General features: G+C 40.8%; 1 protein-coding gene across 2 annotated transcripts in view; it reads left to right on the top strand.

Annotated features, from left to right (window-relative positions):
* The first annotated feature begins 675 nt into the window (after positions 1-675).
* Positions 676-13,889, top strand: part of LOC118151589 (uncharacterized) — a 61,028-nt gene continuing 47,814 nt past the window's right edge. Inside the window, exon 1 of one of the 2 annotated variants that reach the window (XR_013532684.1) lies at positions 676-799. The gene's annotated coding sequence lies outside the window, so the exon portion shown is untranslated. The remainder of the gene's footprint in view (positions 800-13,889) is intronic. The other variant, XM_054252319.2, reaches the window with a different exon arrangement.

Below are 13,889 nucleotides of genomic sequence, written 5' to 3'. Positions count from 1 at the left end.
ATACATGCTTTTCACTCATGTTCTACTTCGAGTTTGAAGCTTGGGAAATGTTTAACATTTTTTTCTGGAATGAGATTTACTAGAGTTGCTCAGTAAGGTAATATCTGGAATCTGGAGATGAAGCTCCAAGCTGTGGAGCCATCCAGCATGTTGTCTGACAGACCTTTTCACTCTGGTTTACGGCTATGCCTGGTAATCTATTTACTTCCTTCAACAGAGTCCCCAGGGAGTATGAAATACTTACCTAACATACTACCTTTTATGATATGCAAAGTGATGATTACCAAATCAGTTCATGGGACTTAATGTAATCCTTGCCTTAGGAAACTCAGGGCTGGGAGTGTTGAAGATCTGTATATGCCAAAAAACTGACTTCATCTTCTTGTTCTAAAGGCTTAGGTCATCTGTAAACTAGTAGGGTCACATAAATTCACCTTACTTTCATTTGGAAAAGAAATCTATGCTTAGGGCTAAAGTTTTAATTATATACATATAGAATATATATAAAAATATATTATATATTTAATTATATATTTAATATATATTATACATTTTTATATTTATATATATTTATATATTTTATGTATATTTTTATGTATTTTATATATTTTATGTATAAATATATTTATATATTTAATTATATATATATTTATGTTTGTTTGTTTTCTTGTTTTGAGATGCAGTCTTGCTGTGTTGCCCAGGCTGGAGCGCAGTGTTGCAATCTTGGCTCACTGCAACCTCTGCCTCCTGGCTTCAAATGATTCTCTTGCCTCAGCCTCCTGAGCAGCTGGGATTACAGGTATGTGTCACCACACCTCACTAATTTTTATATGTTTGTAGAGATGGAATTTCATCATGTTGGCCAGGCTGGTCTTGAACTCCTGACCTCAAAGTAATCCACCTGCTTTAGCCACCAAAAGTGCTGGGATTACAGGTGTAAGCCATCATGCCTGGCTTTTAATAGTATTTTAACACTATTTGTTTGGCATGGTTAAGGAGTGAGAGGCTTCCTATTTTGTAAATCATTAAGTCATCTTGTGCCAATAAGCAATAAAACACATATTTATCTTTATTATATAAAGAAACATATATTTCTCTGCCTTGTTAAGATTTTGTAAAAACCACAATCTAAAGCAATATTGATGACAGATTTATCATAAAGAACTCCAAATTTTGCATTGATGTGCCCAGATGCTCCCACTGAGGTGGGTAGGTCTAGTTGGTCCTTCACTAAATGGCCCCACTGGACTGCTGCCTTATTTATTTTTCTTTTTAAATCCTGAGGTCTATATTTTAAGAATTCTTCTCCCTCATTCCTGCTGTCAGGTTTTGATCTCTCACTTCTTTTTGCTGATACGAGATCTCTTTTAGTAATTCACTCCACATTTCCACTTTCTGATCTGTGGCTTCAGATCTACAGGCCCATCATACAATGGGGCTGGACAAATAGATCACTGAGCTTGTTAGAACTTAGTGAGTAGTTCTAACTTAGGTACTCTCTGAGCGGTCAAGTAGAAGAAATTTACTGAATGGAATGCGTTACATCTAACTTGGCCTGTTGTTAACAGTTCTGGATATTTTTTTTCTGTTGCAGGCAATTGAAAATATTAGGTAAACTCTACTGCAGTAATGTGTTCTTTTATCGTATCTGAATGCTCAAGGAATACAATTCTAGAATGAATCCCTACTTTCTATTTTTTTTTTCAGGCTGTGAAGATGATTATGATATGAGAGAGACAGAGAGAGAGAGAGAGAGAGAGAGAGAGAGAGAGAATTGAGAGAGAGGAGAGAGAGAGAGAGAATGCCCATAGGGCTTCATCATAACCCCAGGACCTGGTTTCATCTTTCAGAAATTTAATCTTTTAGTTTATCTAAAGGTTATCGAATATTGGAAAATTAAATCATACTAACTATTAGTATCCTATTGCTGTGGTGACACATTATCACAAACATAGTGGCTTGAAACAAACCCCACACATTTATTATTTTACAGTTCTAGAGGTTAAAAGTCCAACATTGGTCTCACTGAGCTAAAGTCAAGGTATCTGTAGGGCTGGCTCCTACTGGAGGCTCAGAACCCCTTCCTCCATCTTCAAAGCCAGCACTGCAGCATCTTCAGAGCCTCTCAAATATCTGACTTCTGTTTCCATCATCACATCTTCCTCCCTAACTTTGAGGATCCTGGCTCCCTCTTGTTAACGTCACAGTAATTACTTTGAGCCCAAGTTGATAATCCAGGATAATCTACCCATCTCAAGAGCCTTAATTTAATCACACCTGAAAAATCCCTTTTGCCCTGTAAGGTAACATATTCACAGAGTCTGGGAGAAGGATATGGGCCTCTGTGTGTGTGTGTGTGTGTGTGTGTGTGTGTGTGTAGGGGGGTGGGCATTATTCAGCCTCGCACACTAACAATGTGCTGATTTAAAAACCAGAATGGCAATTTTAAAGTAATAGTTTTAAGACATCTGATAGGATAACTGGAATTGCCTTTGTTACTTAGGTCACTCTTTTACCAGGGAAAGTGAGGAGACCAAATGAGAACTTGCTTGGTGAGCACAGAATTATACCAATAGATATGGACAAGAAAGTGTAGTATTAGAGCTTGGCAAATTGTCTTTTGTTCTCTACAAATATTTCTATCCAGATAGGCAGTAACGGCTACTAGAACTGTTTTTCTGAATAGTTCTTGAGCTCTTGTATCAATGATGCAATGTATTAATGATTTGTTATATCAGTTGATACATTGATACAGATACACTGACTCTTTGGTTCTCTTCTCACTATATCCCATGAAACCATGGCCGCTGTTACAATGTTTCTTTGTGTACACATAGTGTAATGCCTCAGGTCAAAATTAACTTTACACCTTAAAGGCAGTTGAAGCACCATAGTCAGAATTGATTTTCTAGGTTGAGTAGTTAGCATTTAAAGTATCACAGTGAGGAGCCAACTCTTCATTTACTTACTACTTCATGTCTCTTGCAATTAAGAGATTTATTAATTAGCAACTGGAATGTAGGCAATAATTTTTCAGTGGTGAAGGGAGTGTGTTCCAAAGTCAGTGAATGGTTAGAAACATTGGATGGGTCCCAGTGTCTTTAGTATAGGACCCAGGAAGCCCAGGGGCTGAAACAGTCAGTGTAGCGTTACAGTCTAGAGTCATGTTAGTCCTGCATTGCTCTGTTTTATGGAGGGCGCTGACAATTTACCAGGACCTCGTCCTATCTGCAGAATATCCTTTAATCTGCCTGAGAGTGCAACTTTTATGTATGGTGCCAGTCAGAATTCCAGATAGGAGACTTTCCTGAGCTATAGAAAAGGTCTTATGACTGTTCAGTGCCTGCTTGCTAGTAAATATTTCTACCCTTATCAGGAATTGGACTAAGACTTGCTTTCTTTGTAATCTACCACCTGGTATTGGCAGAAAGAACAGGTAGCTCCAGAAGGATGGATGAGTAGGTCCTTGGCTCTCCAGCTTTAGCCACCAGCATCAGTATCACCTGGGGTTGCTGGTTAGCACACAGGTGGCTGGGCCCCAGTCCTTGAGTTTCCGAGTCTGTCAATCTTAATCTCTGAGAGGCTGAGACCTTGCATTGCACAGGCCCAGGTGATGCTGCCGCTGCTGGTTGTGGAGCACTTTTTGAGAACTGCTGAGGTAGGTTTTGCTGTGGGTTAAAGCAACAAAGGGTTATTTCTGGCTCACATAACATGCCCACCAGGGGTTCGCTGGAGGCTCTGCTCTGTGTCATGGCTGATCTTGCTTTGCAACACAGGCCAATGGAACAACCGCAATCCGGAGCATTTCTGTTTGTAGCGCACATGAGCAAGAGTGCTGGCAGATATGACCTTGGTAATGTAAAAAGATTCCTTGCAACTCAACATGAGCTGGTCAGGTAACTCAGCCCAGCAAGTGAGTGTCAGGATGTACAGGGTGAACATGTGTCTCAGAGGATGATAACCTGAATATTTATAAATAGCACTAATGATTACCACTGGTATTACCCAAACTTTAACCAAAAGAACCTCATAACAGCTTAGCAGCCAAATTGATTTAAGAAAGCTCACAATACTTGGACATGATACAGCGGATGTTACTGTGGCTCGGTCATGGTTATTGCTTGGTCTTCTCAAGCAGAGTCAGAAATTATACTAACCTCATTGGTGCCATACTTAAAAAACATCTCAGGACCGGGTGCCTGTAATCCCAGCACTTTGGGAGGCCGAGGCGGGTGGATTATGAGGTCAAGAGATCGAGACCATCTTGGTCAACATGGTGAAACCCCGTCTCTACTAAGAATACAAAAAATTAGCTGGGCATGGTGGTGCGTGCCTGTAATCCCAGCTACTCGGGAGGCTGAGGCGGGAGAATTGCCTGAACCCAGGAGGCAGAGGTTGCGGTGAGCCGAGATCGCGCCATTGCACTCCAGCCTGGGTAAGAAGAGCGAAACTCCGTCTCAAAAAAAAAAAAAAAAAAATCTCTAACTTGGTTCCCCTTGGATAAATGGTTAATCTTTCTCTCCTTCCACCCATACCCCCTTCACTGCCCCCTTCTCTGATTTTTAGATTCTGTTGCAGATGTGACCTTTTCTGACTTTCTTGTTAAATTCTGGAGACAGACTTGGTGTTGGAGGCTCACTGCCCCAATGTGCTGGTTACAACCATGATAAGAACAAAGTGTGAGAATTCTGATCATCAGCAACCCTTATTTTGTGATGCCCTTCCTCCTTCCCTCCCTCCCTCTCTCCCTCTCCTCCTTCCCTCCCTCCCTCTCTTTTTTCTTCTTTCCCAATGTAACTTTGCCATCAGTTCAGCCATCCAGAAAATTGACAACATAATGAACAGTTTAACCATAAACATAAATATTTACTCCAAAATTATATCTCAAGACCTCTAAGTCAACACTTCAGTATTCTTGTTAGACTGTCCTGTTCCAAGTTCTTACTTTCAAGCAGGGCAGAGAGAAAAGTCACATCTTCACCCAAGGACAGACTCGAGGGGAAACATCCGGTGAATATAGACTGTTTGTTTTGCATTCTTCAGTTCAATCACTTCAGTTCATCAGGGAAATAAAACTGTCAGCACAACTTCTCTGAATACAGAGGATGATGGCACCGTATATGATTCAAAGGATTGCCCAAGGCTAAAGCCACTGTGTAAGCTTTAATTAACTAGGACAGTCAGGGGTAGGTGCTGTGGGAGGCAACACTATCTCTATTAATGTTAATTTTTTATGTGAATATAGAGGAACTCCTAGATGCATTATTTCATAATTAATTTTCTTATAAGTTATGAATGTCCTCGATATTCCCTAAAGAAAGGTTAGAGAGATCAACTCATTCAATGCAGCTAGTTTTTAGAGGCTTTTCTGGCAGCCATATATTATGGCTACCATTTTGCTTCACTCTTTTTGTGTGTTTTTTTTTCCGGAGCCTAAAATAGTTCTGTCTTTAAGAGGGAAATGGTTAATGATTTTTGAAATACTCCAAGTTCCTCGTGTGCATTTTAGGCAGTAGGTCAAAGTGAGATGAGCAAAAATGGTGGCTTTGGAGTTCCTGGTGTAGTCAGGTATTGCAGGAAATACACAGGTGTTTTTCAACCAAATAAATGTCGGCTTTTTTTTAAGTTGAGGTTATCCTGGCAATCGGTTTATTGAGTCAAAATAGTTTGCTTTATGCAAAATGTCTTACATATTTTAATATTTTATTATCTTAGAAGTTGAGGTTAGCTTTTGTTAACGTTGATACTTTTATTGTTCTTTAGCACAAACTTAAATGGGAACAGGTAGGGCTCAGCTATTTGTATTTGCTCCAAGGTTTAGAAGCAAGGCTGATAAGACAGTGGTTGAAATGGTTCACATCAGTTAAACCGGATTTTCAGGTAGGACAGAACTGCCCGGACTCATCAAAAGCCTGAACTCAACCTCAGCCCTGGGGTTGAGTGGGCTAAAGGGGAGGGCTCAGTGGGATAGAGAAGAAAATTTTTCTTCGAGAACATTCTTCCTTTTGAACACTGGTAGGTTTCTCAAACCACAGAATGCCTGAGATATTTGTTGTGTGGGGGGTCAAAAACTCATCAAAACAATTAACTGTACTAACCTGTAGCTGTTAGATGGTGCTGGGGCGAATTGTTTGGCTGAGTTCAAATGCTCTGCAACTGACTAGCTGAAGGAGCAGACGTTGGTGGGCATATTCCACCCCTCTGTGCCTATCTCTCATTTGCAGGATGAAGATAATGAGAATATCTGATCTCATAGAATGTGGAGATTAAGTGATATGGAAATAGTAGCTTGAACAATAAGTATCTGACAGATAGGTAAACACTTAATGATATGGCTTGGCTCTGTGTCCCCACCCAAATCTCATCCTGAATTGTACTTTCATAATTCCCATGTGTTATGGGAGGGACATGGTGGGAGAGAATTTGAATCATATGGGCGGTTTCCCCATATGGTTCTTGTGGTAGTCAGTAAGTTTCATGAGAAGTAATAGTTTTATCTGGGGTTTCCGCTTTTGTATCTTTCTCATTTTCTCTTGCCACCACTATGTAAGAAGTGCCTTTTGCCTCCCACCACGATTCTGAGGCCTGCCCAGCCATGCAGAAATGTGAGTCCAATTACACCTCTTTTTCTTCCCAGTCTTGGGTATTTCTTTATCAGCATCATGAAAACAGAGTAATACACTCAGTAAATGTTAACTATTATTGTTTTTACTTTTTTCCTCATCCTTTCATAAATTTACAATAATCAAGCAACAAGTGTGCATTGTCCTCCTCCCAGTTATTAGATGTTTCTGGGCTCACACATAAATATAAGACAGTCTTTCTATTATAGATGGGTTCCACATAATTGGTAAGATAAATCATAAATAAGTGATGATTTAGAAAATATAAGATAAAATAAATTCTTATCAGTTTCCAAATAAATATTGCAGAGTGTGTACATCAAATAAATTCAGAAGGGGGAGAAGTGACTCTGGAATGATGTGGTCTGGAAGTCTTTACAGAGGAGGAGCAATTGGGAGGATAGGTACAAAAAGTGTAGGTGGGCTGGGTGCGGTGGCTCATGCCTGTAATCCCAGCACTTTGGGAGGTTGAGGTGGGAGGATCATCTGAGGTCAGGAGTTTGAAACCAGCCTGCCAACATGATGAAACCTCATTTCTACTAAAAATACAAAAGTTAGCCAGGCATGGTGGTGCATGACTGTAATCCTAGCTACTTGGGAAGCTGAGGCAGGAGAATCACTTGAACCCAGGAGGTGGAGGTTGCAATGAGCTGAGATTGCACCATTGCACTCCAGGCTGGGCAAGAGAGCAAAACTTTGTCTCCCTCCCCCCTAAAAAAAGTGTAGGTAGAGGTAAAAATGGTGGGGAGGGAGGGCGAGGATTAGAATGTCAGCCAGGGAAAGTGATGAGATTGAGAGTGGGGAGCCAGGGAAGTGCAGGGTGTGTTTGAGGAACAGGAGATCACTGTTGATGGGAAGGTACTTCACTGGCGAGTGTTTAGTGAGGAAAGAGAGTGTTTAGAGTTATTTTAGGGGGAAACTTGTTGACATATGGACATTTTTGTTAGAGCTATCTTATAAGTGAAGTTGAGAAAACATGACTGCTAACATTTTAGTTGTGGGTGAGAAAGAAAAATCGCTCAGAGCATTCTGAGGAAGGTGAGATAGTCAAAATCTATCAGGTCCAGAGAGATGCGAGCACGAGACTTCAGTCATTTTTCCCCATCCCTGCACCCATGTTTAGGGCAATTGTTTCAAGGCACTTTGTTCTTTCTTTTATTCTGGGTGGTTTCCAAACTAGCTGATAAATTACCTAAAATGTCACTGCAAGTTGCACCATGTGACTGCCATGTACTGTCTTCATGTTCCTGGAATTTGTGATACAAAGAAAAATGTATAGGCAATCACTAATCAATGTTACTTTTGTAAGCCAATGAGAAACCCTGTCAAGCAAGTTTGTAATAGCCACTTCTGGTCCCTTTTCTGCATTTCAGAACCTGCTTGTAACAAAGGCTCATATTTAAAGTTACTTGGGTCTGAGTCTTCCAAGTAGCTATTCTCATCTTGGCTCAAGTAAAACTTTTTTTTTTTTTTTTTTTTTGATATGGATTCTCACTCTGTGGCTCAGGCTGGAGTGCAATGGCGTGATCTTGGCTCACTGCAACCTCAGCCTCCTAGGCTCAAGTGATTCTCTTGCCTCAGCCTCTGGATTAACTGGGATTACAAGTGTGAGCCACTGGCCCAGCTAAGTTTTGCATTTTTAGTAGAGACAGGGTTTCACCATGTTGGCCAGGCTGGTCTCAAACACCTGGCCTCAAGTGATCCACCTGCCTCAGCCTCCCAAAGTGTTGGGATTACAGGGACGAGCCACTGAGCCTGGCCAAGAAAACTGCTTAAAATTATATTTTGTGCTCCAGCTTCTTCCCTTAGGTTGACAGGGGTATACATTTGATTCTTCTCTATGCATTGCATGGCCATTGTAATGGTTCATTTTATGTGTTAACTTGACTAGGTTAAAAGATGCCCAAGTAGCTGCTAAAACATTATTTCTGGGTATGTCTGTGAGGGTGTTTTTGGAAGACATTAGCCTTTGAGTTGGCTGACTGAGTAAGGAAGACTGTGCTCACTAGTGTGAGTGGATATGGTCCAATCCCATGAGGGCCCAGATAGAAACAAAAAGGTAGAGAAAAGATTGTTTGAAAAAAAAAACCAATCTTGAAAAAAAACCCCCAAATTTTAGACAATATTAATTTAACAGTTTATTAAATTAAACCTCTTCCATGAATCAGAAGAGGTACAGAATGCTCTGATTCAGCAGTGTGGGCAGAGAGCTTTACTAGGTGGGTACAGGAGTAAGACAAAGAAAATATATTTGATTGGTTAGAATGGAAAGACCTTAGTTAGAGGGCAGCTGCAGTTTCTGCTGGTAAAGTCTCTATTTTTATTTTGCTGTTTCTGTTGGGCTTAGGTAGACTAGAACTGCCCCACTCTAACAACCTCTCTGTGAACAATTTCTTAGCAGGGCGAATTCACTTTTCTTGAGCTGGGACATCTGTCTTCTCCTGTGCTTAGACATTGGTGCTCTTGATTCTTGCACTTTCAGACTTGTAGCAGGATTTCCATCCTTGGCCCATCCCCCCATTCTTAGGTCTTCAGACTTGGACTGAGATTTTAAACCATTGGCTTCTCTGGTTCTCAGGCTTTTAAGTTTAGCTGGAATGACACCACCAGCTTGCCTGGGCCTCCTGTTCACAGAGGGCAGATCACAGGCCTTCTCAGCCCCCATAACCATGTGAGCCAATCTCTCATGCTCAATCTCTTTCTGTATTTCTATACATACCCGGTTAGCTCTGTTTCTCTGAAGAACTCTGTGAGATACAGTCATAATATGTTCTTTAACACTGTTAGTTCATTTCCATGCTGCTGATAAGGGTATACTGGAGACTGAGTAATTTATAAAGGAAAAGAGGTTTAAGGAACTCACAGTTCAGTGTGGCTGGTGAGGCTTCACAATCATGGTAGAAGGTGAAAGGTACATTTTACATGGCAGCAGGCAAGAGAGAATGAGAACCAAGTGAAAGGGGAAACGCTTTATGAAACCATCTGGTCTCCTAAGACTTATTCACTACCGCAGGAGCAGTATGGGGCAAACTGTGCCCATGATTCACTTATCTCCCACCAGGTCCCTCCCACAACATGTGACAATTATGAGAGCTAAAATTCAAGATGAGATTTGGGTGGGGACGCAGCCAAACCATATCAAATATGCATGTAATCAAATTAGAAGGCCACGGGCATATGCTGGACTCTTCACAGTGAACCCCTTTACACCTTCTCTCCCAGCTTTTTAAACAGCACTTCAAGCCAAATAGCTATCATGTGGCATTTACCTGATATCATGCTGTATAAAACCTGCTTTTATAGACTGCTCATTCTTTGCACTGACCATTTTATGCCCATGAGACATACTCATTGACCTGGCAGAAGAAAATATTCAGCCTTGGATTGATAGATAAACACTTGTATTATATTAAATATAATTATCTATTAAATCATATCTACTGTTGTCACAGCTTCTCATTTTCTGAGAGGTGATGATGCTGAAATATTATGGAACAACTAGAATAATTTATATATTCTTTACTTTGGTCATATTTTTCATTGAAGCCATAAAAATACTTAAAAATATTTTCCACCCTTTAGTATGAAATTATCTTATATAGATTGACTGTTTTAATAAAAGCATCTAAATCAGCATTTGTAGTCCAAGTGTCAGAGTTGACGTTTTGCAAGATTAAAATATTTTCTTTGTAAAATTCCCAACTAAGCTCAGGTTCAAGAAAAGAACAAAGCGGGAGGCATCACACTACTGGACTTCAAACGATAGTACAAGGCTACAGTAATCAAAACAGCATGGTACTCGTACCAAAACAGAGATATAGACCAATGGAACAGAATAGAGGCCTCAGAGGCAACACAACACATCTACAACCATCCGATCTTTGACAAACCTGATAAAAACAAACAATGGGGAAAGGAGTTCCTGTTTAAATAAATGGTGTTGGGAAAACTGGCTAGCCATGTGCAGAAAGCAGAAACTGGACCCTTTCCTGACACCTTACACCAAAATTAACTCCAGATGGATTAAAGACTTAAACATAAGACCTAACACCGTAAAAATCCTAGAAGAAAATCTAGGTAAAACCATTCAGGACATAGGAGTTGGCAAGGACTTCATGACCAAAACACCAAAGGCATTGGCAACAAAAGCCAAAATAGGCAAATGGGACCTAATCAAACTCCACAGCTTCTGTACAGCAAAAGAAACAGTCATTACAGTGAACTGGCAACCAACAGAATGGGAAAATTTTTTTGCAATCTACCCATCTGACAAAGGGCTAATATCCAGAATCTACAAAGAACTAAAACAGATTTACAAGAAAAAAGCCCATTCAAAAGTGGGTGAAGGATATGAACAGACACTTTACAAAAGAAGACATGCATGAGGCCAACAAACATATGAAAAAATGCTCATCATCACTGGTCATTAGAGAAATGCAAATCAAACTACATTGAGATACCATCTCACACCAGTTAGAATGGTGATCATTAAAAAATCTGGGCCGGGCGCGGTGGCTCAAGCCTGTAATCCCAGCACTCTGGGAGGCTGAGGCGGGTGGATCACGAGGTCAAGAGATCGAGACCATTCTGGTCAACATGGTGAAACCCCGTCTCTACTAAAAATACAAAAAATTAGCTGGGCACGGTGGCACGTGCCTGTAATCTCAGCTACTCAGGAGGCTGAAGCAGGAGAATTGCCTGAACCCAGGAGGCGGAGGTTGCGGTGAGCTGAGATTACACCATTGTACTCCAGCTTGGGTGAAAAGAGTGAAACTCCGTCTCAAAAAAAAAAAAAGTCTGGAGACAACAGATGCTGGAGAGGATGTGGAGAAATAGGAACACTTTTACACTGTTGGTGGGAGTGTAAATTAGTTCAACCATTGTGGAAGACAGTGTGGCGATTCCTCAAGGACCTAGAAAAAGAAATTTCATTTAACCCAGCAATCCCACTACTGGGTATATATCTAGAGGATTATAAATCGTTCTACTATAAGGACACATGCACACGAATGTTCATTGCAGCACTGTTTACAATAGCAAAAACCTGGAACCAATCCAAATGCCCATTGATGATAGACTGGACAGGGAAAATGTGGCACATATACCCCATGGAATATTATGCAGCCATCAAAAACGATGAGTTTGTGTCCTTTGTAGGGACATGGGTGAACCTGGAAACCATCATTCTCAGCAAACTGACACAAGAACAGAAAATCAACACTGCATGTTTTCACTCATAGGTGGGTGTTGAACAATGGGAACACATGGACACAGGGAGGGGAGCATCACACATTGGGGTCTGTTGGGGGAAAATAGGGGAGGGACAGCAGGGGGTGGGGAGTTGGGGAGAGATAGCATGGGGAGAAATGCCAGATATAGGTGATGGGGAGGAAGGCAGCACGTCACACTGCCATGTATGTACCTATGCAACAATCTTGCATGTTCTTCACATGTACCCCAAAACCTAAAATGCAATAAAAATAATATTCTTGATGACGAGTTGTTGTTGCTGTTTTTCCTTTTCCTTTTTTTCTTCCTTCTTTCTTTCTTTTTTGAGATGGAGTTTTGTTCTGTCACCAGGCCGGAGTGCAACGGTGTGATCTTGGCTAAATGCAACCTCCGCTTCCTGGATTCAAGCAATTCTCCTGCCTCAGCCTCCCGAGAAGCTGGGAATACAGGTGCTCACCATCACGCCTGGATAATTTTTTGTATCCACCCTCCTCGGCCTCCCAGAGTGCTGGGATTATAGGTGTGAGCCACCGTGTCCCGCCACGTGCTTCTTCTTTTAAGGTTATCTTTTAGTGATCACAATCACTAGTGACCACTAAAAGAGTGAGCACGAAAAAGGAAAGAAGGGAAAAAGGAAAGGAAGGAAGAGAACACCAGGGAAAACAAATTTAGGTTGCCTGAATGTTCCGGATGCATATGTCATTTTTAAAAAAATTTTATTTCAACATTATATGATAAAAAATTTAAAACATACTGTGAATATAAAAGAATTTTAAGTCAACACCCATACACCTACCACCTAGATTGTACCACTAACACTTTACTGTACTTGCTTTATTGCATATCTGTTCATTTCTCTACCTTGGAGGTACAAATGTTTTAATTCTGACTATGCAATGAATGACTCAATCAATTTTATACAATCAGAGTTCCAGTCGGCTAGGTCTATGCTATCTGTTTTCCTGTTTCTGTGTATCTACCATCACTTCCAAGTGAGACAAGCGGGACAGATTAGAAGAATCAATTCAGTTTACCAGAAAACGCTTCTTGGGAATTTAATGATGTGCCTAACATGCTTCTGTGGAGCTGGGCTGGCTTAGAGGCTTAGCAGCCATCTGGGGAGCTTCTTAACTTGATATTCTCATGGGCTTTACTCCCCCAAATTCTGAGTCAATAAATCTGACATGGGCACTTGAAATCTGCATTCTTTTAAAGGATATTTTAAAACGGCATCAAACATGATTTTGAGGCCCCCTTTTCACAAAAAACTGATAAGAACAAGTGTCAGAGTGAAAGGATAAGAGCAAAATCTTTGGTGAGACCAGTGACTACCCTCACTAAGACAGGGCAGCTGCAGAACTTGAAAACTAATCTCTAATGACAGCAAGCAAATCAGCGGTTGTCAAGCGGTGTGCTTAGAAGCCTTTCCTCTCAGCCAGACCCACTTCTGGGAGCTAGAGATACAGAAATAGATAAAACTTGCTTTGCAAGTTAACAATAGGATTTAACAGGTGGTTGGATTTGGAAACCATTGACCTTGACACTATCAAAGAATTCTATGTTACAGTCCTTTTTTTTTTGACAGGGTATTGCTCTCTGTTGCCTAGGCTAGAATGCAATGGCATGATCTCTGCTCACTGTAGCCACAACCTCCTGAGCTCAAGTGATCCTCTTGCTTCAGCCTCCTGAGTAGCTAGGACTACAGGGAGTACCGCCTGTAATTTGTATTTATTTTTAGTAGAGATAGGGTCTTGCTATGTTGCCCAGGCTGGTCTCAAATTTCCTGGGCTCAAGTGATCTGCCTGCTTCAGCCTCCAAAAGTTTTGGGATTACAGGCATGAGCTACTGCATTTTTATGGTCTTGTGAGAAGGCAAGACATTTTGGAGGAAAGGTTAATAATCCAATATCTAACCAAGTACCCAGTGCTGTGGTTTACACTGTAAGTGCTTGTATTAGTCTGTTTTCACCCTCCTGATAAAGACTTACCTGTGACTGGGCAATTTACAAAAGAAAGAGGTTTGGTGGACTTACAGTTC

This window comes from Callithrix jacchus, chromosome 2 (genome assembly GCF_049354715.1).
Source record: "Callithrix jacchus isolate 240 chromosome 2, calJac240_pri, whole genome shotgun sequence".
Taxonomy (NCBI): domain Eukaryota; kingdom Metazoa; phylum Chordata; class Mammalia; order Primates; family Cebidae; genus Callithrix; species Callithrix jacchus.
This window is presented reverse-complemented; position numbering and strand designations above follow the sequence as displayed.